We start from the raw sequence: 24,985 nt of genomic DNA on the forward strand, positions 1-24,985 counted from the left end.
GCTCTTGTTTTTTTCCTGTTCTCATTTCCACTTTTACAGCTGCAGCAGATTCTCAAAGGAATTCTATCCTTGTAATATTACCACCAGACTCTGCAGTGATTAGGACAGATATTATCAACCATCATTTGAAAAATAAGAACCTGGGTTTCCTTAGAATTAGACCCCATTCCCGAGAACTGCACCCAGGGTGGGGCCAAGGAACTTGGGCTTGTAATATGTACCTCAGATGGCTCTGTTGCAGGGAGTCCTGAGGCCACATTATGAGAATAACCAAACTCAATTCTTTGGTGAAGGAATAAACCTAGCAGTGGGTGGGTGAGGAGTTACTGAACTTTGTGGATAGAAGACAGAGATCAAAATGACTCACCTGAGGATGCCCCATAACTATGATGTGTTTAAGACCCAAATTCTATGTTCTTTTCATAAAACAATTGCTTTCCAAATTCAGGTCCACAGAACAGTGACTTTCCGTACTGGCTTTTTCCTGTGATCCTTAAGAAATGAGGACAATGTGGGGTAGTGTTGTGCTTTATCAAGAATCTCCATTTGGGGTGCCTGGGTGGCTCAGTCAGTTAAGCATCCGACTTCAGGTCAGATCATGATCTCACAGTTCCTGGGTTCGAGCCCTGTGTTGGGCTCTGTGCTGACAACACGGGACCCGGAACCTGCCTTGGATTCTGTGTCTCCCTCTCTCCTTGCCCCTCCCCCGCTTGTACTCTGTCCCTCTCTCTCTCTCTCTCAAAAATAAATAATAAACATTAAAAAAAAGAATCTCCATTTATTTTGAGATTCTGTCCTTCCAAAAGTCTTTTGTATTAATATATCTCTTCTTAAAAATTTTTTCAATGTGTACATAAAATATCCCTTCTCTTATGACATGATGGTAATCGTATATAGTTTTTTGGTTTTTTTTTTTTTACTGGCATGAAATCCACAAATCTGGATACCTATGCGCTAAAGTCCAGTGTGCCTACCTGAACAGAAAGCATGAGACCAACAGTGGAACAGTGCCCTTCAAGCCCCCATGCCCTGTCCAGGGTGCCGACAGGATCTGCAGGACGCGAATTGAAAACCACTAATGTGGTGGAAAGTATGGCAGATACGGGGCTGCAAGACCTACATTCTAATCTTACATTTCATCATTAATTAGCCATGTGACTTGAGCAGATCACTTCATTTATCTGGGCCTATATCGTCATCAAAGATTCTACGTGCTTAAGGATAAACTTCTGTATTTTGAAGTAAGAGAATTATGAAAAAGGACTAGGGGTTATTTGCCTTCCTTACGAGTAATTCATCAACTCTACCATATTTGTGTGAAACGACTAATATGCTTTTTTTTTTTATTAAGCCTAGTACACAAAAAACTCATTAAGCTAACACTAACTAGCTCACCCAGTGAGATTTCACTCGAAACAATTGCTATTCCCTAGTAATCTAGATCTCTGCGGTTTAGTGGTGAAAATACTGAATTATCTGAATCTAGTTAGTGCAAGGCTCATTTTTTTTTTCAATTTCCCGATTTCTAAATAGTTTTCCCTCATACGTCACACTGAGAGGTATATGGCAATGAGCAGCAATCTCTAGACCCATCTTGACATCCACGGTTGTGCTCAAATACTCTGGTCTCCAGATCGTCAGATACTTAGGATTTGATGCCGCTGATGATTCCATACAGTCAGTCTCTGTGCTCTCTCTCGTAAATACTTCAGTGCCACATCAGCTTTCAAACTTACGTTATCATTTGGGGGCGGCAGCCCTCTTTGCGTTTGTAGCATTTATTTTTTTTTCTCATATTCAACAAGCATGGTGTGACTTTCAGTGTCAGCCCAACAGTGGCTAAGGCCTTGAGGACACAGTCCCAGACTCAGGGAGCTCCTAGCCTAGTAGAGGAGTTAGGCTTACAAAGGAACCCTTACAATGCAGTATAAATGCGGTAGGGGAAAGTGTATGTTTTCAGCCTTTCTACTCAAACTCCTGTTCACGTTTGCTCCAAACAATGGCTTTTTAGGGCAAAGTACCTTCTGGTGCGGGCCGGACCTACAGGTCGCAGGTGTACTTAGCCCCCCCTTGGTAACCTGCAGAGTCTGCTTAGGGCTTCCCTGTTCATTCGTCCTTCCTTTTTAGGGGGCCGGGGCATGAGAGTGCCTTCTAGGGCTCAGGAACAAAGCCCTCCTCCGGCACCAAAGAATTTAATTTGTGCTCAAGCTGTATAGGGCTAAGAGAAACTTTCCAGCCTCCCTCGTGGGGGTGAGGAGAATCACAGGTGTCCTGGGGAAGAGAAGTTGGGCACAGTCGCCCCCACCCCCAAGTGGGAGTGGGAGCACTGGCCCCAGGTCAGTTGTTAAGCAAACTGAGATGAGCCTCTGGCGCAGTCTCTGGACGATCGGACTGCTTCTCTACAAAGTTGGTACAGTCCTCCACACTGTGCCTCATCTCGTCGGGTTAGGAGGCAAATATGCCTCCTAGGGGTGGATATCACGTTGTTCTAAAATCGATGGCAAATGTCTCATTTTTCAATTGCTCATGTCGGTAAAACGTTAGAGTTTATCAGCTTGTGTCTTTCAACATGGAATTTCGTTGTTCTCTTAGAGAAAAAAAGCCTGTTTCCAGACAGTGTACCTCTACTAGTCAGTGTGCTTCCTGCAAAAGGTCAAGACAAAAGTCAGCTCCAAAGGAAAGAGTGGACCAGAGCATGCTATTCTGGGGTTTGCTTCGAAAATAGTGACATGTTCTCATGTTTCCCTTTGCTAAGGAAAAATGTCTCTGGCAAAGTGTATATGCATGGCCAAATTCCTAGAAGTTTATACACAAGAGTTTCCTTCCCTCCTGTCCTCCTCTCTCTCTCCTTCCTTCCCTCCTTCCCATTCAGCGAGCTATTGTTTCTATAGCTGGATATCAATGAGGGGCGACAGAGTGAAGGAGTGGGTTCTTCTGAAGGAGACCCACCTTCTCTCTGCGTCTGCCAGCCTGGGTAATTCCAGACAGCCAAATCATCTGAGTGGTTATGTTTTTCTACAGTGAGACACTTGACATCAAATTCTGTTTTTAGAAGCAGCATCGGATAGGTATAATTTAAAGCCTTATGGCAAATCTCTACATTCCTCTTTTGCTTCCTCTCTAACACCATCCACCAAGCATTGGCTTCCGTTCTCGTGAACAAGGACATGAGAGTTTTTGGACTCACAGTGGGGTGTGCGTCCTAATTCCAGCACATGCTAGCTCTGTGTCCTTGGGCAATCTAGCCTCACTTCCTTCATCTGTTAAAAGGAAGGTAGTCAAACCTATCACAGGGTTGTAGAAAATAAATAAGGTAACCAGTAAGCTGGTTTTCCCTCCCTTTCCCTTCCCTGGTAGGATTGTAAGTGAGAGAAAGGGAGTGACTGCATTCTTTCTAAGGTGTGGCTAATAGGTTCAGCCTTTATATTTTAACTCTCTGAATTTATATCACGTGTTATTTTTTTTGTTTGTTTTTTTGTTTTAAGTAGGGAAGATCTGTTGAATTTAGAAATGATGTGAAAACCCTCTGCAGATAGATAATAAAGGGGAGAAAATGTAGGTTTCCGAATTGGAGAAAGTCGTTTAATTTTAACTCAAGTTCAGATATTGTGATAATATCTTATAATGTGTCCATGAAAAGAAATATGGTAGTTCAGAATTCTTATACTAGATCTTTAAAACTAAATCTCTAGGGGCACCTGGGTGGCTCAGTCAGTTGAGCATCCGACTTCAGCTCAGGTCATGATCTCGCGGTTTGTGGGTTTGAGCCTCACGTCAGGCTCCGTGCTGACAGCTCAGAGCCTGCTTTCGATTCTGTGTCTCCCTCTCTGCCCCTCTCCAACTTGTGCTCTGTCTCACCCTGTCTCTCAAAAATAAATAAAATGTTAAGAAAAGAATTTAAAAAAACAAAAAAACTAAATTTCTAAAGAATGGGTGTATGCAGTTACGGTTGGAGACGATCTTTGGGAAAGCATGAAACTCTGCCATGTTATATGTGTTATATGTTATATATATGTTATAGCTGTGCCCTTCACCTTTACATGTGGTCCATTGTCATTGTTCATCTTCTAAGGTGTTTGCTAAAGCAGTTGGCCATTTGGGGCTCCTCTGTGGTGATTCTCACAACTCTGCTTTCGCCAGGTCAGATTTTTCCTTTGGTATCCAATACAAAAATGCCACACTGAAGAGTTTTCACAGCTTAAAATATTTATTAGCTGTCTTAGCTTAATAAATTGTTGGATGTTTGTTTGTTTGTTTGTTTGTTTTGTTTTGATCCTGATGTCTGAAGAGGAAGAGAGTTCCTGAAAGGATTGCCTTTAAAGAGTGACAGTTGGTGCCCTGGGTAAACTGGCTGTTTTGATTACTTGGTTCCTGACACAGAGCCTGCTTCGTCCCTGCCTTTCCTTTGAACCTGACCCTGGCCTCTTCCTCCCCACAGAGCATCCTGCTTGCTGTCATTTCTTTGACCTAAAAAGCCCCATGAAAGGCAAGATGATGTCTTACAATTTTAGGCCCCACCCAGCTAGTTTCTTACACATAGGAGATAAGTCAGTATTTGTTAGAAATTATTTTAGTCTGCGTAAGCTGCTGTAACACAAATACTGTAACATTGGCTGGCTTATGAACAACCTCACAGTTCTGGAGGCTGGACAGCCCAAGATCAAGGCACTGGCAGATTCTGTGTGTAGTGAGGGCCCATTCTCTATTGTCTTTTCACTGTAACCTCACATGGCAGAGGAGCAATGGATCTTCCTTTGGTGAGGGCACTAATCTCACTCATGAGAGCCTTGCCTTTCGTGACCCAGTCACCTCGCAGAGGCCCCACCTCTTAATACCATCACATTGAGCATCAGGTTTCAACTTAACAAATTTTGGAGAGGCACAAACATTCAGACCATAGCAGTGGTATCATAGAACTTTTAAGAACTTAAATAAACTGTAATTGTGAAATTCTGTAGACAAAACAAAACAAAAAACAACCGCCTTTTACTTTAGGTGACTTGCTAGTAAGATAATTGGAACATTAAGATACCGTGTATGTGCAGGGTGACCATTGTATTTAAAGGAATATAGAAAATAACCAGAGACAATACCAGTGAAGAACCTTCCAGCGAAGGTTGCTGGGGAGTGGCTCTAGAAGTTGCTTCTGACCTACTACAGGAGAATTAGTAAAAGGTGGGTATTGTCCAGGGTCATTGTGATGAAATCAGATCACTAAGCTAAGGGAGCAGTCAGTAATTAGGCACCGTCACATTTCTAAACTAGACTTCGTTTATTTGTTCAATTATTTAGTGAACTTTTTAAAAAAGCATTTACCATGGGCTAAGGGCTCTGCAGGGTTTTGAGAACACAAAGATGAATTAGGTCCCTGTTCATTCAGGAAGCTCATAGCCCAGTGGGGAGGCAGACACATTAGTAGGCACTCAAAAAGGCAGTGCAAACGTTCAGGGATGGCGATATTGTGCATATCATTGGGGACCTAGGAGGAATACTGGATCCATTCCTCTAGTCTAAGTCAAGGGCATGGAGAGAAAAGGTGGCTTGTATAGAAGACAAGGGCATTGAGTATGAGTGTGGGACTGCCAAGTGGATGGGTTATGGCACAAGTCAGATCATATGGGGTGAAGGATTCCTTGGACTTCCTGTCCTTGGTTCTGTTTCCTTTTGCTGACTACCTACCTCCTCTCCCTAAGGCCTGCTCCAAGGATCTGCTTTGTGGTCTGGGGTCTCCTGGTCCTTGTTTTCCTAGGCCCAGTTTGTCTGGCTGCCGGCCAAGTGCCCAGTATAGGCTTTCTGCCAGGTGCAGTGGGAAAATGGAGATGAATTTATAATGGTCTCAGAGCTCGATGGTGGTAGATCCTGGAGAGTGTGTGCAAACAGGTATTGGGAGCAGCTAGAGCTGAGGCAAGTACAGAGACAGGAAATGGGAAGAAATGGCCAAAGTGGTGGCCAATCAGGCTGTACAGATAGGTTGAAGTTTTGTTCTTAGGCCAGAGACTCTGTTCCTTATTAGTAGGCAGGTAAGCCTTTTTTTTAATTGGCATATGATTAATGAAGTGCTGTAGGCTAATGGGTTAGAGGTGATATATAGGATAGGTGGTTAGATTGGGAGAAGCACACACATGTGTTAAGTAATGTTGCCTAATTTATTTTACTCTGTCACTTGTCTTCGTATGCATTAGTAGGCATCATGGGGTGCCTGGGTGGCTCAGTAGGTTGAGCGTCCCACTCGATTTTGGTTCAGGTAATTATCTCATGGTTTGTGAGATCAAGACCCCGTGTTGGGCTCTGCTGAAACAGTATGAAGCCTGCTTGGGATTCTCTCTCTCTCTCTCTCTCTCTCTTTCTCTCTCTTTGCTCCTCCGCACCCCTCTCAAAATAAATAAGTAAACTTAAAAAAAAAATGCATCTCAGTTGTCCAGACAATACCTTTTAGGGAAACTTTAACACAAAGGTTCCTAACTAATAGGAATCACACGGTTATTTGCATATATGGAACTGGGACCCAGATTTTTGTGTTCTCCACCCATGTTCTCTTCAGACCCCTGGTCATTCATATTCGGTGGAAAGGAAATAAGATTTGGTACAGATTCTTTTTTTTTTATTTTTTTAAATGTTTTATTTTTGAGAGAGAGACAGTATGAGCGGGGGAGGAGCAGAGAGAGAGGGAGACACACAGAATCTGGAGAAGGTTCCAGTCTCTGAGCTGTCCGCACAGAGCCTGACATGGGGCTCAAACCCACGAACTGTAAGATCATGACCTGAGCCAAAATCAGACGCTTAACTGACTGAGCCACCCAGGCGCCCCTGATTTGGCACAGATTCTTGACTTCAGTAAGGGGGAGTTTTTCCATGTACTACCTAGAATAAGTAATCTCAATCTTTAATAAAAAAGATGTTAAAATGAATATTTCATTTGATTATGTTTTCTGTAATTTACTTTTAAGTTCTTGAGTGTGGAAACTGTAGGGTGTGTGTATCACATGTGAATTAATCTGTATCTCAGAGATAGCAAACTAATATCTGCAGCACCTAATTGAGAATATTCAGTACAGGGTGTTTAATATTTGAAAGATTAATGAGATGATTACCATAAGTGCTTCAGTGATCTTTGTTTCGGATCAGCAAGGGGTATTCAGAATTGTTATTTCCCACAATGGTGGAAATGAATGGGGTTCAGGATTTGTGGATTCTATACCATTGTGTGAGCAAGATGTTAAAAATCTAGGTAGCCAAGTATTGGGAACCCTTTTAGAGATAACAAAAACTGAAATAACGGAGAAGAACTTCTCAGGGAGCTGGTTGCATAACTTTTTTTTTGTGCTTTTTTTTTGTTTTTTGTGCTTGCTCACTAATATGTGCAGAATGTGTGTTGGTGTGTGTGGGAGAATTGGGTACCAAGGTCATGGGAGAGAAGACCTCCAGGTCTCACCTACTAGAAGGAATCTAATATCAGTGAGTGATCAGATTAGCTTAGATCAGTTCTCACAATGCATTTCCTGAGAATGAACTGAATGAAAGGAGGGGATGGGCATTTAAAGAAGAGGAAAACTTATTCATATGATTGATGAGTTCTCCTTGGTGAGGAATGCATTCTTTCCATTGGTTTTATTTGGAGATGCTCTCTCCAATCACGCATAAGCCTTCCTGGCTTGTCCCATAGGATCCAGTTTGAAGGGAAATAATACTGCATTCATTGACCAGTGGGCACAGCAGAGATAATTGGCCCAAACCTACATCCATGGCAGGGGGCACGCACTCCTGAATTTTTGGTCAAAACATTGACCGGACCTTATTTCATAAAATACGGGTTTCATAGAACTGCATGTTTCACATGAAGCTTGTAGGGCATTTACCTTAAATCACCAGGCCAAAAGCTTCCTAAATCTATTTTCCACCATGAAATATAATTGTGAGGTGCGCCGTAGTCTGCTTTATCTGAAGCACGTTGTTTACTTTTGCGGCGTAATCTGAGCACTCCATCACTGAATTAACATAATGGGTTTAGCCTGCTTTGCTCTCAGGGTATTGTTTAGAAGGAAAAATTAATATGGTCTGTTTCTACTAATCACAAATCCCGTTTTGCATTTTTTTGATATACTTTCTTTGATGCGAGGGAAAAAGTCGAAATCTCTTTTAAAGGCAGAAAAATGTCAGTGAGTCTGTTTAGCATGTACACAATCTAAAGAATGTAAGCTACACAAGATGAGGAGGTTAATATTCCATGTTTGGGGCTGCTTTGCTTATTTGAGGAATTTAATTATAACTCCAGTGGCTTTCTGGGCATGTAAGAAATTCTTACCCTGAGACTATAGAACATTTTGCAACTCTCCTGTTTGATTTCCTAGGCCACTTAGAGACAAGTTAGATAAAAACACCAGCTAGACTTTTCTCGATTGCAGGAGCTGAAGAACCAAAGTCTCGCAGCTTCCCCATTGTTCTTTATGTTCTTCTTGTGTGAGAGAATTTTGTTTTCTCCAGATGGCTTCGACGGTCATTGCAGAGCAGGGAAACTTGATCCTTCTTCAGTAGCCAGGAGAGCAGAGCTCTCAAAATTTCTCGCTTCTGCCAGCTGGAGAGGAAAGGACTGAACTCACAAGCCAAGCTTCACTTCCCCCATCTGCTTACACATGTATAGCACCAAAGCCAACACCCTTTAATGTGTGCACCTCCCTTTATGCATCAGGAGTGTCCCTGGAAACCTGTGTCTAATTCACATTTTCATAGATCAATAGAAGATTTCCCACTGACTTAAATTATAATTTCAGAGCATTTTATCTGAAATTTGGATGGCTCTCCAGTTGGCAGTGGCTTTCACTTTCTGCCCTCCAGACTTTCTGTCCAGAAATTAATGATATGTAAATGAACACAGGGGTTTGGAAACCTTTGGTAAATTCTATTACAAAGCAAATAACCATTCCTTGCTTTGAATGCAACCTTTCATTTATGCTGCAAGCATCTATAGAGCTCCTTCTCGCACTAGACACCTGGAGCAGAAGATAAATAAGTCCCAGTGTGTGTCCTCAGGGGCTCTACAGTCTCCTGTGGAAGGGAGGAGCAGATCTGTGGGTATAGCTCAGTGTGATTAGCGCCATGAGGCCAGTGAGCTCTGGGCCCTGGGAACGGAGAAGAGGGGAACCTACCTCATCCTGGACACCCAGAAATGGCCTCTAGGTTTGCCAGATGAGGCGGGATTAGCCATGTGCAGGAGGGGTGGTGGGCATGTTGGCAGAGAGAGCAGAGCACGTGAAGACACAGGGATACGGAGCAGGAGGGCGTCTTCAAGGAACTGTAAGCTGGTGCATAAAGCTCAGATCTAAGGGGCCTGCAGGTGTTCTCCCAGTGCTTCTCACGACAATCCCAAACCTGTGTTGGAAGCTGCAGGTCTGTGTTGGAAGCACAGTGTGGTAGTTGACACATGGGCTCAAGCCAGACAGCCTAAGGTCGCATCTTGGGACCCTTGAGGCAAGAACCTCTAGCGTCTCTGTGCCTAAGTTTCTTCATTTATAACATAAGTATCATAATATTATCTAGCACGTAAGGTTGTGGTGAGAATTTAATCATCAATCAATAGGGCCTTACAGGTAGCAAATGCTACATAAGTGTTTGTTAAGTGAAACATGTGAGGGGCGCCTGGGTGGCTCAGTCAGTTAAGTATCCCACTCTTGATTTTGGCTCGGGTCATGATCTCATGGTTCGTGGGATCGAGCCCCGACGTTGGACTCCACACTGATAGCACAGAACCTGCTTGGGATTCTCTCTCTCCCCCCCCCCCCCCTCAAATAAATAAATAAACTTAAAAAAAAACTGTGAAACCAGGAGGGCCAGAGCTGCGACTTGTTCATAAAAGATATTCAAGTGATGGATAAGAAAAAAACCCCAGGAGTGTTCCTAATGAAAAACTAAGCCTCCAAAGTTTAGAGATAGAAGAAAAGACTTAGATTAGCAGTTTTCTGAGTCTCCTGTGAATAGGAAACACCTAGGGAGCTTATTAAAATGCGGATTCTTGGACCCACCTTCCAAGAGTCTAATTCATGGCTCTTGGCTGAGATTCAGGAATACGCATTTTTAAAATTACCCATAGCGATTTTCATGCAGCCGGTCCCAGAATCTTTTTGAGGCATCTCCTGAGCCGTGGCCCTTTTAGGGCATGTGATTCACCGGGACGAAGAAGACCCTGTGTTCCGCTATTCCACTCCTGGTTGTATGGCCTTGGACAAGTCAATGAATGCTCTGAGCCTCTATTTCTTTGAGAATAATATCATTGCACTGCTGTGAGGATGACATAAGACGTGTATCTACACCACTTGTTAAGTCATCTTATTACTGGCACTGAGGGTGCCTCAACTCACATCAGGGCAGACGGGAAGTCTGCTCTCCAGGTTATTTTAACGATTAGGGAGGGATGTGGCCAAACCTGGACCTCTGGCCACTTTCCTCCGTGGAAACCACCTGTTTCTTCCGTGGCGTCTTGATTGATTATCCAGCTAATAGTCTGGTGCTCAGACATAGGTAAGGAGAGTTTACTACTTCATGAAATAAACAGTCCCAGTTATTAGACGGCTGTGGTTGTAAGAAAGTTCTACAGATTAAGCCCAAAGGAGCCCGCTGGTAGATTTTGCTATATCATTGTAGACAACCGGGAGTGGAGGGGTTAATTAGAAAGAGCCATTCGGCTCCAGTGGGGCCAGAACCCAGAACTCGGGTGGGGAGAGCTCAAGGAGGGTTGGCTGGCGGAGGGGGCTGGTGCCACGTCAGGCATTGATCCCTCCCAGCTGTTGAAGTTAATACTCTCAACCGATGGTGTTTGGCCACGGCTACAAGTTCATGTGCCAAAATGAAAAGAAAAGAGGATTTAAAAAAACAAAAGGATAGGAGAGACATTTCCTAATTTATTAAGATAAAGATGTGTTTGGTACTAGATATAAACATTTTCGTGAAATATAGTTGCTTCTCGTTTGGGAATTTAGCAGGTACCTAGTGGGACTCACCATCCTGAAACAAAGTATTTAAGACTAAAAACAAACAGACCCTCAATTGGAAATTAGGGTATGTAACACTGGTTTGAATCACAGTTCATTCTACTTGAATTTTAAAAGAATCCAGTATGAAAAAGAGCTGAAATCCAAAATTGCCTCTTTGTCTTCAGAGGTGAGTATGAAGTGGATGTTGTTGCCCTGTCTTAACCCACAAGGATAAAAGCTAGGTGTGACTACTCCCCTCACTGCCTGGTGAGATATAGATGCACACACAGATGTGCGTATAAGTGTGTGTGAATATAAACAAGCATTGCAAGGGGGCCTGGGTGGCTCAGTCGGTTGAGCATCCGACTTCAGCTCAGGTCATGATCTCACGCTCCGTGAGTTCGAGCCCCACGTCGGGCTCTGTGCTGACGGCTCAGAGCCTGGAGCCCGCTTCAGATTCTGTGTCTCCCCCTCTCTCTGCCCCTCCCCTGCTCATGCTCTGTCTCTCTCTGTCTCAAAGATAAATTAAAACATTAAAAAAAAACTTTTAAAAATAAACAAGCATTGCATCAATCTATGAATTTCATAGTTAACGATTTTGATGTTTTCTATGAAAGCATTTCATTGTTTATGTAATCAACTAATGGAAAGTTATGGTGTTGAAATCTTTATTTCTCTTTGAAACCTCTTGTCTCTCAAACTGTGATCAACAGCTGCGGGAGAACTTTTACTTGAAGGTAAAGGAGTACCGGTGATGCTCCCCCTTTTTAATTTTTTGACATTCAAAGTATTCTTTAGTTTTGCATTATTTTTCCTCATTAAGTAAGTTTCAAAAAGGAAATGTAACTCACAGGCGGAGATGCAGCCCCAGTGCTTAACCTGTCGTGTAAAAAGCTCTCCAGACTTCCCTGGTGGGTAGGTGGAGAGTTGCTTGTGTTTAGTTATGGACAGTTCACAGGGTTGCAAGGAGAGGTTCATGTTAAGAATACTAGAATAATGCTGGCATTGTTTATTGCTATTTCAGGGTATATCATTAGAGCCCTGTCCGGTATTTATTAAAATGATAAACTGTCAGAGAAAAGGGATCGAAGGCAAAGGATGAATCTTAGAAAAACAGGAAGAGTCCCAACCTGTGCCCGTCTCTCTGGTCTTATTTCTTGCCGCCTCTTTCCATGTTCTCTGTATGCCAGCCTTTCCTTCTGTGAGTTTTTTTTAATGTCTTGCTCTTTTTTTTTTTTTTTTTCCTGTTGGATCGTTTAATCGTGCTGTTCCTTCTGACCCCTAACTCTCTTCATTGTTTTCTGACTCAGTACCACTTACTCTTAAGACCTCAGGATAAATGCTATTTCTTTCAGAAGTTTCTTTATAACCTTCCTCTCCACTGCCCATCTAGCAGGCTGTTCTTTCTTTATCCTACACTGAGCACAAAGTGGATCTTTCCAGCTACACTATAAACTCCATGGGGGCAGGGAATCTCTCTTGTTTGCCATTATTTCTCTGAGTGCTTGACACATCTTAGATACTTGACTAATTAATACTTGTTAGAAAGTTAGACGGGTGAATGGTTAGGTGGATGGATGCATGGATGGTTGGAAGAATATACATGCTCGTAAAGAAGGACAGACGCTGGCCTCCTGAATCAGGATCTGACCAATAGCAATCTGAGCCAAGAAGTGTATGCTTCTTAGGTTCTCAATAATGAATACATGTTGATTGACTGATTGATTTGACTGTCATGCAGAAATGCAAGTGATAGGCAGCCAGGAAAATATGAACATCAAAACATGAAAGCTGATAATATCTCAGTAATTTCCTTGGCCAAAATTGGGGGAAAAAACGCATTGGTTTTGGAAGCTCTTTAAAAATGTATTCTAACATTTAATTTTTTTTTTTTTTGTAAATGATCTTCTTTATTATATAGTATGTTAGACATCTCTAGAATAGTGCTGGCAAGTCTTTCAGTCAATTATATGCTCATTGGCAAAGTGTTTCACAATATTTTGGTAAACTTTGGAGCTGTGTGCCATTCAGCAGCACACATGACATTTCCATGTCAGTATGCTGCTTTTTTATTGCATTTTGTTCACTCATCACTCGAGTGCTTCTTGCCAGCTTTTGTTCTCAGGATGAAATAGGTTTGAATTTTTGGATGGAAATATGCAAGATGGTACAGGAACCTCACAGTGTTGTGTAATTAGAAGTATATCGTATAGTCAGAAGGAAAGCAAGTTAGAAGTAGCTTTTCTGGGCTCTGTTACCCTGGGAGGATTTTTGTTTTTGTGTAACTGATGGTGTGTAAGGGTTTAAAACTCAGCAGCCATTTGTAGACCTACTAGTTATAGAAAAACCCAACCCCTGGTTCTCGAAGACAATAAATGAAAAATAAATCAGTAACAGCTCATGTACATTATATATACATACATAAATATGTATATACACACAGAGAGAGACACACGCTAGTAAGCTTTACACTGGGGTGATGGCATGATCACCTCTGGAAAGGAAATTTGGGGCGATGTCCTCTTGGATCTCTTAGAACAAACCTGAGAGATTATGGAAGTCTGAAGCAACAGCTGCCGTTGACAGTTTTTCCCCTACAAGGAGATGAAATGATGCAGACCAATGGTCTAACATTTCCCAAAGCACTAGAAAAGAACAAACAAGAATCAGTGAGATGGCATATTGCTTTATGCTTTGTTTTGGGAATTTTAGAACTTCTCTGGTGAACTACTCCCCCCCCCCCCCCAGGAGAACCCCTTGACCTAATTTAGAAGTTGTAACTGAAGGGTCTTGCTCGGAGCACAGAGTATGGTTCAGAAATGGCGTGTTATTTTGTTTTGGGCTTTTCCTTTTAAATACTCGAGAAAAGTTCAGGTCCATCTGATAGGTTTACACTGAGGCGAACTGGCATCTGGATTTCAATACTAATGGAACAAAGAGTCAATATAAATATAACTTCACAAGCTCTATCATGTGTACAATAATAATAAACTAAGCTCTTCTGAGTGAAATCGGTATCTGAAAATACGTTAGCTCACCGACGCTAAGAATGTTTCTAAAGCAAATCTCAATCAAAACGAAAACTGTTTTATGTTTAAAGAAGCTTGTCATGTCCAGGTCACATGAAGAGGACTCATGAAAGTGAAAACACATTGAAAACCCTGTAAAGAGTGGATGGAGACCCTGAAGCTGCCTCTCTGATTAAAAGCCTCAGCTAATATCCATATTTCCCCCAAACATATAACTTACTGAGCTGTAGCTCCTTGGGGCTCTTTAGGGAGCTAGATATGTAGAGGAACAGTGCATCCTGCTGAAACTCAGAGAAATTCAAGGATACAAAATTTATCCTTAAACTTGTACGGCATTAAGGATGCTGTTTATCCTTAAACTTGTACAGCATTAAGCAGTTTAAAACAAATCACCGTGTGGACCTTACTGAACGTCCTGCTCTGTGGGAGCACTAACATCAGCCCTAGCAGCACTCTTAGAACTTTCTGTACGCCAGGCCTTGTTTCCAGTGAGTTACATACAGTAGCCCATTTAATTCTCACAACGGCCCTATTAGTTAGACACCGTTATCTCCTGGTTTACAGATGAACAAACTAAGCATGGAGTTTAAGTAACTTGCTCAAGGTCATTCAGCCAATAAGTGAGTCGCAGAGGCGGCATTTGGTTTTCACCCTGAATACTGTGCTGTTCTCCCTGTCACCTGTAGCTGAGTCTAATTACATAGCCTAGTATTAGGATCCGAAACACAGGGAATGGCTGTTAGAGCTCTTAGGAGCCAGCCCCAACAAGGAAGTAGATTATGCTGAGTAACAGCAACGATAACTAACGTCTTAACACGTTTTAGACTTTGCAAAGCACTTTTCATCTGTCCTTGTCCCTTTGCTTTTTACGATAAAATTATGAGGTGGTTATTCATTTAAAAATTGTACAGAATACCTACTCTATGTGAGATACTCTTCTAGATTATGAAATGTAGTAGCAAATGACACAACATCTTTGCTGTCGTGGCACCTCACCTAAAAGGATTACATAGTAATTATAAAAGTAACGACCGCTGCTACGGGTGAAATACATCAGAAACAACAGAGCAGACTGGCAGGGTAGGAAAATCTCGTCCTTTCCTGTTTCTGGAAGGCTTATGAAAGCTCACATGACGTGATCTGAAGGCTCCTTAAGCTCTTATTTCATTCACAGCAAGGCAGTCTTATCACATTTATAGATTATTTACTTTTTTATTGTTATTCTATTACAAAAACATTATGGAGACTTCCCTCTTCTAGTTATATCTCTATATATGTACAGATAAATTCTTTCCATAATGAATTCCAACAGAGATCTGAAGTCTATTACTACTTGGGAACTTTTCTGAGACCTAATTTTTGCTAAAAAGGACTATTTAGATATAGGACTGTCCAACTCTGAGAATTTACATCTGGAAAGTTAGCAACGGCTGGAAAATTCTCATTCAGGAAGGGAGGATAGAAGCCCATATTTTTTTTTTCTTTAGGAAAAGCAAGCCAGCATTCATTTTTAACGCTCCTACAAGATGGGAAGTATTTAAAGTCGGCTGTTGAATTTCAGATGTTTGCCTATATCGAATGACATTGGAAAAACTCTTTATTTGAAATGTTTAAACATGGAGCAAAGGAAATTTGAAGATGAATGAGAATACCATCCACAGACTCTACAATCTTTCTTATTTTGACATTTGTCTCTTTTTAAAATTTCTGACTTCACTTTTACTTTTTTTCAAATCTATATCACACAGTAGTTGTCATATCCAGAAAACTCAAATTCATGCCCTATCAAGTACATCCCTAATTTCAGGCGCCATAAATTCTGTGGTGTCAGAGTATGCCTAAAGTCATTTTGAGCTGCATCATGTTTAAATGGTGGAGGTATTGTGTCCTAGAAATGAAAGCTGGGGATGTGGCTCACAGATGCTGATTCTGACGGGCAGGTTGTCACCTTGCCTACTGGAAATCTCAGAGGGGATAAGTGACAGTCTCCAGATAGTCCAGGATGGCTCCAATTTAAGCCGTCTTCTATTGTTGTATTAGTGACCTGATAAGACCAATGTGCCCCTTTCTGTAATATGTGTTAGGGACCATCGTGGAGAGTCATGAAGGATAGGCATTTACTCACTTCGTCTATTTCTCACATATTTTAACCACAGTTTTTAATTTCCTTAACACTTACTATACCCAAAGCAGGCTATTTTGTCACATGCTCTAAAATGACTTCCGTGATATTGTCTGCCACAGGGTAGAATTTGTAGCAGACATTCCTATTGGAGGCTTAAAAATGTTGTCTTTTAATTTCTGAAATACCAAGAGCTTATTTACAGCTGAGGTCTGCACTATGAAGCATAGTCTAGTTGGGTGATTTCCAAATAAATATTTCACATTTATTTTCATCAATAAAATACACGTATCTGCTTCTAAAAATTGAAAAATAGAGTAGGCTTATAATGGAAAACTATAGTTCTGGATTCCACCCCCAGAGTCATTGCCCAGAGAAAAGCTTGTAATTCTTTTAACTGTTTCTGTGTTTATATTTTTGTCTAGAGCCTTTAAAGCTCTAGATATGTAATATTGGCTAAATTGAGTGCAAGTGTGTGTGGTGTTGCTTTGCGTGTAACAACCATTTCCCAATTTATCAAATTTAGGTATTATCTGCTGAATACCATGATTTATAAAAAATATATATTTCATCATTCAGATGACCAGAATATATTTCTCATATGTGTTTGATCTTTGCCCACAGTTCCTGCCTTACCGCTCCCACAACTCCTGGCATTTCCTGAGCGATAAGATCGATAGGAATGTCTTTTGTTATAATATTTGGTCTTATCCTGAGTTTTTGAAGTCTGCTTCAGAGCCATAAGGGCGAAATGGGGGTCTTGTTATTCTTAATAAGCTCCTTTCTACCACGACTGGGTTTATGTTGATGCGGTGAATTTTGGAAGCACCTAGGGATGGGGGCTGGTCACCAGGGGACCCAACCATGAATAGAAGGTTGGAACTCTCAGTTGCACCCCCTGATTTCCTGGAGGAGAGAGGGTCTGGAGGTTGAATCTATTGCCAATAGCTAATGATTTAATCACTCAGGCCTGTGTAATGAAGCCTCCATAAAAATCCAAAGGGCAGGGTTCCAAAGGCTTCCGTGTTGGTGAATACATGGAGATTAGGGAGAGTGGCACAACTTAGAGAGCATGGAAGCTCCCTGCCCTTTCCCCATACCTTGCCTTCTCACCTCTTCCATCTGGCTATTCCTGAGTCATATCCTTTTATGATGAGCTGATAATCTAGTAAGTAAAATGTTTCACCGAGTTCTGTGAGCAGTTCTAGTAAACTAATCAAAGAGGAGGTCTTGGAAACCTCTGAGTTTTAGCCAGTTGGTCAGAAATACAGGTGACGGGGCACGTGGGTGGCTCAGTTGGTTAAGCGTCCGACTTCAGCTCAGGTCATGATCTCACGGTTCATGGGTTTGAGCCCCATGTCGGGCTCTGTGCTGACAGCTCAGAGCCTGCAGCCTGTTTCAGATTCTGTCTCTGGCTCGCTCTCTGTCCCTCCCCCACTTGTGCTCTGTCTCTCTGTCTCTAAAATAAATAAATGTTAAAAAGAATTTTTAAAAAAAGGAAATACAGGTGACAGTCAGGACTTGTGACTGGCATCTGAAGTCCAAGGAAGCAGTCATCATGAGAACCTCTAGTCTGTAGCTGAAGGGTCAGAAGCATAGATAACAACCCAAGCTTGCAACTGTTACTCTGAACTGGTCAGAGTGGGGAGGCAGTATTGTAGGGCAGAACCCTTAATAGAATCTGGTGCTATCTCCAGGTAGATAGTGTCACAATTTGGTTCAATTACTAGACATGTTGCTGGTGTCTGAGAATTGTTCGTTGATGTGGGGGGATCCACCCTCCCCCACTTTGGAAATTGAGTCTTAGGACACAAAAAGATCTGTTGACTTACTATGATGATAGATAAAGATCTAGCTTATTTGTACCACTACCTCCCTATTGTCCTGATTCTCAAAATACTCCAATTCTTAATTCTCTCGTTACCTATGTACTTTACAATAATATACTTATTTCTATATTTCTATCTTTTTAACTATAGAGAGTATCTAATGATTTCTTACATTATAAGATGAGAATATCACCCTTTCTCAACTTCTTTTCCCTTTAATATCTTCCAGTCTCTCTCATTTGTGTGGTTAGTTCTACATTATTAAAGTTGGTATCATTTGTATTATTTTCTGTAATCCCAAATAGGCTCTCATGCTCAGTGTGGATCCCAATGTGGGGCTGAATCCCACAACCCTGGGATCATGACCTGAGCCAAAATCAAGAGTTGGACCCTCAACCAACTGAGCCACCCAGGTGTCCCATCATTTATCTTCTATTTTTAACCATGTTAAGACTTTAGTGTTTTGTGTGCAGGTTGATTATAAAACTTGAAAATGAATACAAAATTATTATGAATATATAAGTATCACTCAACTGCTCATCTAAGTAGTATGCTATGATTACATTGCCTTATCTGGTATAGCTTTTTGTTTTTGTACAGTTTCTAGTTGCTCTTGTTTTTCTTTGCATTTTATGCCATTATGTTACCATTAAGTACTTTCAGCCTCTCAGAAGGTAGAATGAAATCTTTGAAATTCCCCCTTTATCCGAATACCTCCCTCTGTCCCATGGTGGAGCACTTGCTCCCTAGGCATCTTGTTGGACACTGATCTTTCCTGGATGCATGTCTTCCTCTTTCTTACTTTAATCCTATGTGCTGCTAAAGCCTTCTTAGGATGCTTCCTGAAAAGAGAATGTAGGAGGTAAATATTCTGAATTTCTGCATGTGTGAAAATGACTTATTAATGTTTTGGCTAGATCAAGAATTAGAGGTTAAACATAATTTTCCTTAGGAACTGGGAGACATTGCTCTATTTTTTAGCATCCAGTATTGCTGATAAGAAATCTGATTCTTGTCCTTTGAAAGTTACTTTTCCTGTTCCCATTTTTAGACACTTATTTTAGGATCTGTAACTAATAAATAGCTGGTTATGATTCTTTCCTTGATATCCCTTCTTGAAGGGCTTTTTCATTCTGAAAAGTTGTGACCTTTAGTTGTGGGAATTTCTTTTAAATTATTTCTTTGATTATTTTCTCTCTTCTGTTTTTCTTTGGAATTCTCTTTGGAATTCATAGTAGTCGGGCATTCTAGTTAGATTTTCTACATCTTTTCTGTTTTCTTTTCTATTTTCCATTTCTGGTATTTAAAAAATTTTTGAGAGTCTTATTCAAATTGATTTTCTTACCTGATATTGACTTCTAAATTTTTTGAATTTAATTTTCTAGTACTCTTCCTTAGTTTTTGTTCCTTTTTTGAAGAATCTTATTCTTGTTTGTTTTTAATGTTTTTATTGCTTATTTATTTTTGAGAGAGAGAGAGAGAGAGAGAGAGCGCACATGTGTGTGGGTGTGGAGGGGCAGAGAGTGGGAGACAAAGGATCCAAAGTGGGCTCTGCACAGACAGCAGAGAGCCCAATGTGGAGCTTGAACTCATGAACCCTGAGACCATACTTGAGCCAAAAGCCAGGTGCTTAACCAACTGAGCCTCCCAGGCATCCCTCTTGATCTTATTTTTTAGAGATTTTAAAGTTCTCTTCTGTTCCCCAAATTATTCAGGTTTCCTCAAAGGACATTTTGTCTGTCTGTTCATTTGTTATAGATATTTTCTTTTATCTTTCCAATTTTTTTCAAATGTCTGTCAATAGTTTTTATCTAGTTATATTTAAGAATGAAAATTTTAAAAAAAGAATAAAAATCCTACTGGAAACTCTTCCTCTGTTGTGAGATATTATAGTCTAGAACCCTATTTTTTAGGGAGTTTGTTGGAAATCTGATTGTTTCTCTGCAGTGTTCTCCAACTTTCTGGATTCTTTGGATCATCCTCTCTTCCCACATGTATCTGGATTACAGCTTTATTAGTCCTCTGTTCAATTCCATCATCTAGAATTTTTCCGAATTTTTTCACCCATTCCTATTTTCTTTGGTTTTATAGATGTATGGATCTGGCTTCTTGACTTGAATATTAATAGGAACCTAGAAAGGCACGGGATAAATTATGTGATCAGTTTGCCATCTTGACCTGAAAACATATAGAACCAGTATAAATTTCATATATTTTTAAAGTTGTAAAGTTAAAATGTAAAATAATGTGGTACTACTTCACCAAAAGATAGCTATAAATTTCTTTTATGTATTTGTTTCCTAAGAGAATCTGTATTATCTCACTGACTTTTGGAGGAAGAGTGGTTTTGGATATTTACGTTTATTATTTACTTCCCTAATGGTGTCCTGTGTCTTCTTGGATGTAATTGGTATAGCTTTTATTAATGTTGTTACTAATAAGTTGCTCTTATTTAGTCCATTTCTTAAAAATGTTGATGTGTAGTTTTAAATCCAATCTAGACTGTATTTCACAAAAGGGAGCATAAATTCAATTATTAATATAAATACAAGGACCACAGACTTCCAGTGAATCCAAACATAAATGTGTGGTCTGATACAATAGATGCTTTTAAAAAGTTTAAAAAGAAAACAACCTTTTCATTTTTAAACAATTTTAATTTTTTACCGAAGAATTAGATAATACAGAGGGGCATGTGGGTGGCTCAGTCAGCTAAGCATCTGACTTCAGCTCAGGTCATGATCTCATGGCTCATGTATTGGAGCCCCATGTAGGGATCTATGCTGACAGCTCAGAACCTGGAACCTGTTTCAGATTCTGTGTCTCTCTCTCTCTCTGCCCCTCCCTCACTCACACTCTGTCTCTCTCTCTCTGTCAAAAATAAATAAAAATTAAAAATTTTTTTAAAAAAAGAAGAAAGATAATACAGAGAGTTTCTGTATACTCTTTACCCAGATCCCCCTAATGGTACTTGTGCTGTGATTATGTAACCTTGCTACACTTATCAAAACTAATGAACTAACCTTGGTCCGGTGCAATTAATTATAATCCATACTTTATTTAGACTTCACTAGTTTTTCATTGCTTCCTTTTCTGTTCCAGAATCCCATCTAGAATACCACAGGGATTACGTCCCCTTAGTTTCCAACAATCTGTGATAGTTTCACAGTTTTTCCCAGTTTTTCTTTTTTTTTCTTTTTTTTTTTTAACGTTTATTTATTTTTGAGACAGAGAGAGACAGAGCATGAATGGGGGAGGGTCAGAGAGAGAGGGAGGCACAGAATCTGAAATAGGCTCCAGGCTCTGAGTGGTCAGCACAGAGCCTGACGCGGGGCTCGAACTCATGGACCGTGAGATCATGACCTGAGCCGAAGTCGGACGCTCAACCGACTGAACCACCCAGGCGCCCCTTTTTCCCAGTTTTTCAAGACCTTGACAGTTTTGAAGGGTATTAGGTATTTTGTAGAATTTTCCTCAGTTTGTTTTTTCCTGAGGTTTTGTCACGATTGAACTAGGGTTTTGGATCCTAGGGAACAATACCACAGAGGTGAAGTGCCCTTCTCATTATTTCAACGGTACATGATATCTTCATGACTTTTACTGGTGATATGAACCTTGATCACTTGATCTGTCTGCCAGATTCCTTCACAGTTACTATTTTCTTTTTCAATATTATATTTATTTAGAGCAGGTCACTAATGCTAGCACACAGTCAAGGGGAGAGAAATTAAGTTCCATCTCCTGAATAGAAAGAAGAGTATCAAAGACTTTTGGACATACGTTAAAATGACTAGAGTGATTTTAATATTTTAGGGGTCTTCTTAGAGGCTATATAACTATCATGTTCTTGTTTAAGTTTTTGCCCACTAAAATTTTAGTATTCATCCTTAAATCTGGCCTGTAACAAATACTACTGGGTGTTGCAATTATTTTCTGTTTTGACTCCTTCTACATTTTTGTCTGAAATTCTGCGAGAAGACTTGTCTCTTTTCTCCCATTTATTTATTTATTCAATTATTTTTATATCATTATGGACTCACAGGTATTTATTTTATTTTTAAGTTACATAATCCAATGTTATTATTATTTTATTTTGTTTCTCAAATCGGTTCGGTTTTGGCCATTGGAAACTCTTTCAGGTTGGCTACTTTGCCTTTTGACATGCCCCCAAATAGTTTTCATTATTATCATCATTTTTAACACTTCCATGCTTCCTGGAATTATGAGATGCTCCAAGCTTTTCCGCAGTAGATGTTTAGAGTAACCCACAGAGTGGGCAAATCAGTACTCTCAAAATATTTATTTAATGTTAAGCAAGCATGCTTGATGCTATGGAGGACAATGAAGTTAAAGATGTAATTTCTGCCTTCAAGGAGTCTATTTTCAGAGATTTAATAATGAAAGATAATGAAAAACTAAGGCAGTATAAGATTAAAACAGTAAGGGCTTAGAGAAGCTCACAGAAAAGGAAAATACAACATTTAGCTAAATAAGTCAGGAGAGATGCGTTTGGTTTAGTAAAGTGGAAAGAAAAAGACCTGAGTCCAGGAATTGTTATTATATGATGTGAGAAGCAGTAAGAGACAAAGAAAATCATCTTAGATGAAATGGACAAATTTCTTGTTTAGTGAGATAAAATCTACTAACATTGATATAAGAAGAAATAGAAAACAGCAATAGCTCTGTATTTGTTAAATAAATTGAATTAATAATTAAAAGCCTTCACACAAAGAAAAATTTAGATCCAGATGGTTTCACTAGTGAATTCCTTCAGGCATTTAAAGAAGAAATAATACAAATCTGAAGCAAGTAGAGAAAATAGAGTTAGAGACTACACTTTCCAAGTCATTTTCTGAGGTCTGTGTAACTTGAATACTAAATCCTGAGAAGAAACACTATAAGAGAAAATTAGACGTTGACATCCCTATGACTATAGACACAAAAATATTTTTTATTTATTTTTATTTTTATGTTATTTTTAAGTTTTTTTAAATGTTTTTATTTATTTTTGAGACAGAGAGAGACAGAGCATGAGCAGGGGAGGAGCAGAGAGAGAGGGAGACACAGAATCGAAGCAGGCTCCAGGCTCTGAGCTGTCAGCACAGAGCCTGATGCGCGGCTCGAACTCATGGACTGTGAGATCATGACCTGAGCTGAAGTCGGACACTCAATCAACAGAGCCACCCAGGCGCCCCTAGACACAAAAATGTTTAATTCACGATTAGAAATAGAATGCAGTGATCTATTTAAAAATGATATATCATGACCAAATTGAATTTATTCCAAGTATGCAAGTATGCGTTTAACATTAAAAAATCAGTCCACTGGGGCACCTGGGTGGCTCAATAAGTTAAGCAGCCAACTCTCGATTTAGCTCAGGTCATGATCTCACGGTTCTTGGGATCGAGCCGTGCATGAGCCATGCTTGGGATTCTCTGTCTCTCTCATTCTCTTTCTCAAAATAAATAAGTAAACTTTAAAAAAAATTTTTTTAAATCAGTATTAAAAAAAAATACATACAGTTTAAAAATCATATGATTATATCGATCGACCCAGAAATAGTATTTGACAAAATTCAGCACCTAATCATGATAAAAAGTGTCAGCAAAACTATGAATACAGGGATCTTGCTTAATCTGATAAAGGACATCTATGAAACATCTACAACCAACAATGTTGAAACAATTAATGCTTTCCTCCTAAGTCAGGAAGAAGGCATGGGTGTCTGCTCTCATTAATTCATTTTAATATTGTCCTGGAGATCCTACCCAATGCAATAGGGTTAACCAGTAAAAGACATTTTTAAAGCTTACAGATTGAAAGGAAGAAGTAATTAAACTGTCTCTATTTACAAATGGCATGATTGTGTATCTATAAAATCCTAAGGAACCTAAAAAGACTATTTGAACTTAGCAAAAATTGATTTAATTTAGTAAGGTCTCAGAATACAAGTTCAATATAAAATACCAATTCTATTTCTATACACCAAGAAACAATTGGAAAATGGAGTTTAAAACAATACTGATTATAATAGTATCGAACAGTGAAGTAGTAATATATTTAAATAACTAGTATAAGACCTGTACGCTAAAAATTATAAAACATTTCTGATAAAAAATTCAAGAAGATTTAAATAAGTGGAGAGATATATCATGTTTCAGAATGGAAGACTCAGAATTGTTAAAATGTTGGGTTTTCCTAAAATTATGTACAGATATAACATAGTCCCAAAAGATTTTATTGTTGATTTTTTTTTTTGGTATAAATTGACAATTTCTAAAATTTATATGGAAATACAGGGACTTAAAAGTATGAAAACATTTTTCCTTTCTTTTTTTTTTTTTTTTTTTTTTTTACTGAGTCAAACATTTTTGAAAGATAGAATGGCAGTGTTGGGGGACCCGCACTCCCTGATTTCAAGACTTCTATAAAAGACTTCTTAAAGTAATTAAGAAAATATGGTATTAGATAAGGATAGACAAGTGATCAATGGAACAGAATCAACTGTCAGGAAATAAGCAATTATATAGTTAATTGATTTTCAACAAAGGCACCAAAGCAATTTAGCAGGATAAAGGAAAGGCTTATCAACAAATGATGTTGGAGCAGTTTATTAACTGTATTGAAACAAAATGAAACTTAATGCCTACCTCACACAAAAATTAATTCAGGGTATATCATAGGCTTTTACACACAAGCAAAAACTGTAAAGCTTCTAGAAAAAAAATGTAGAACTGTGCTTTAGAAATATGGCAACTCTATCTTAGGGTACCAAAAGCACTACCACCATAGAAAAATAAATGACAAAGTGGACCTCACCAAAACAAAAAACTCCTTCTTATGAACAGACATTGTTAATAGAGAAGCCACAGACTAGAAAAACAATTTGTAATACATACGTATGACACAGGAATTGAGTCCAGAATATATGAAGAAACTTTACAAGTTAATTTAAAAAGACAAAGAACACCCTTCCCCTAAAGGACAAACTACTTGAACAAAACCTTCACAAAAGTTATTACAATGGACAAAAAACATTTG

Source organism: Panthera tigris, chromosome A1 (assembly GCF_018350195.1).
Source record: "Panthera tigris isolate Pti1 chromosome A1, P.tigris_Pti1_mat1.1, whole genome shotgun sequence".
In the NCBI taxonomy this organism is placed as follows: Eukaryota; Metazoa; Chordata; class Mammalia; order Carnivora; family Felidae; genus Panthera; species Panthera tigris.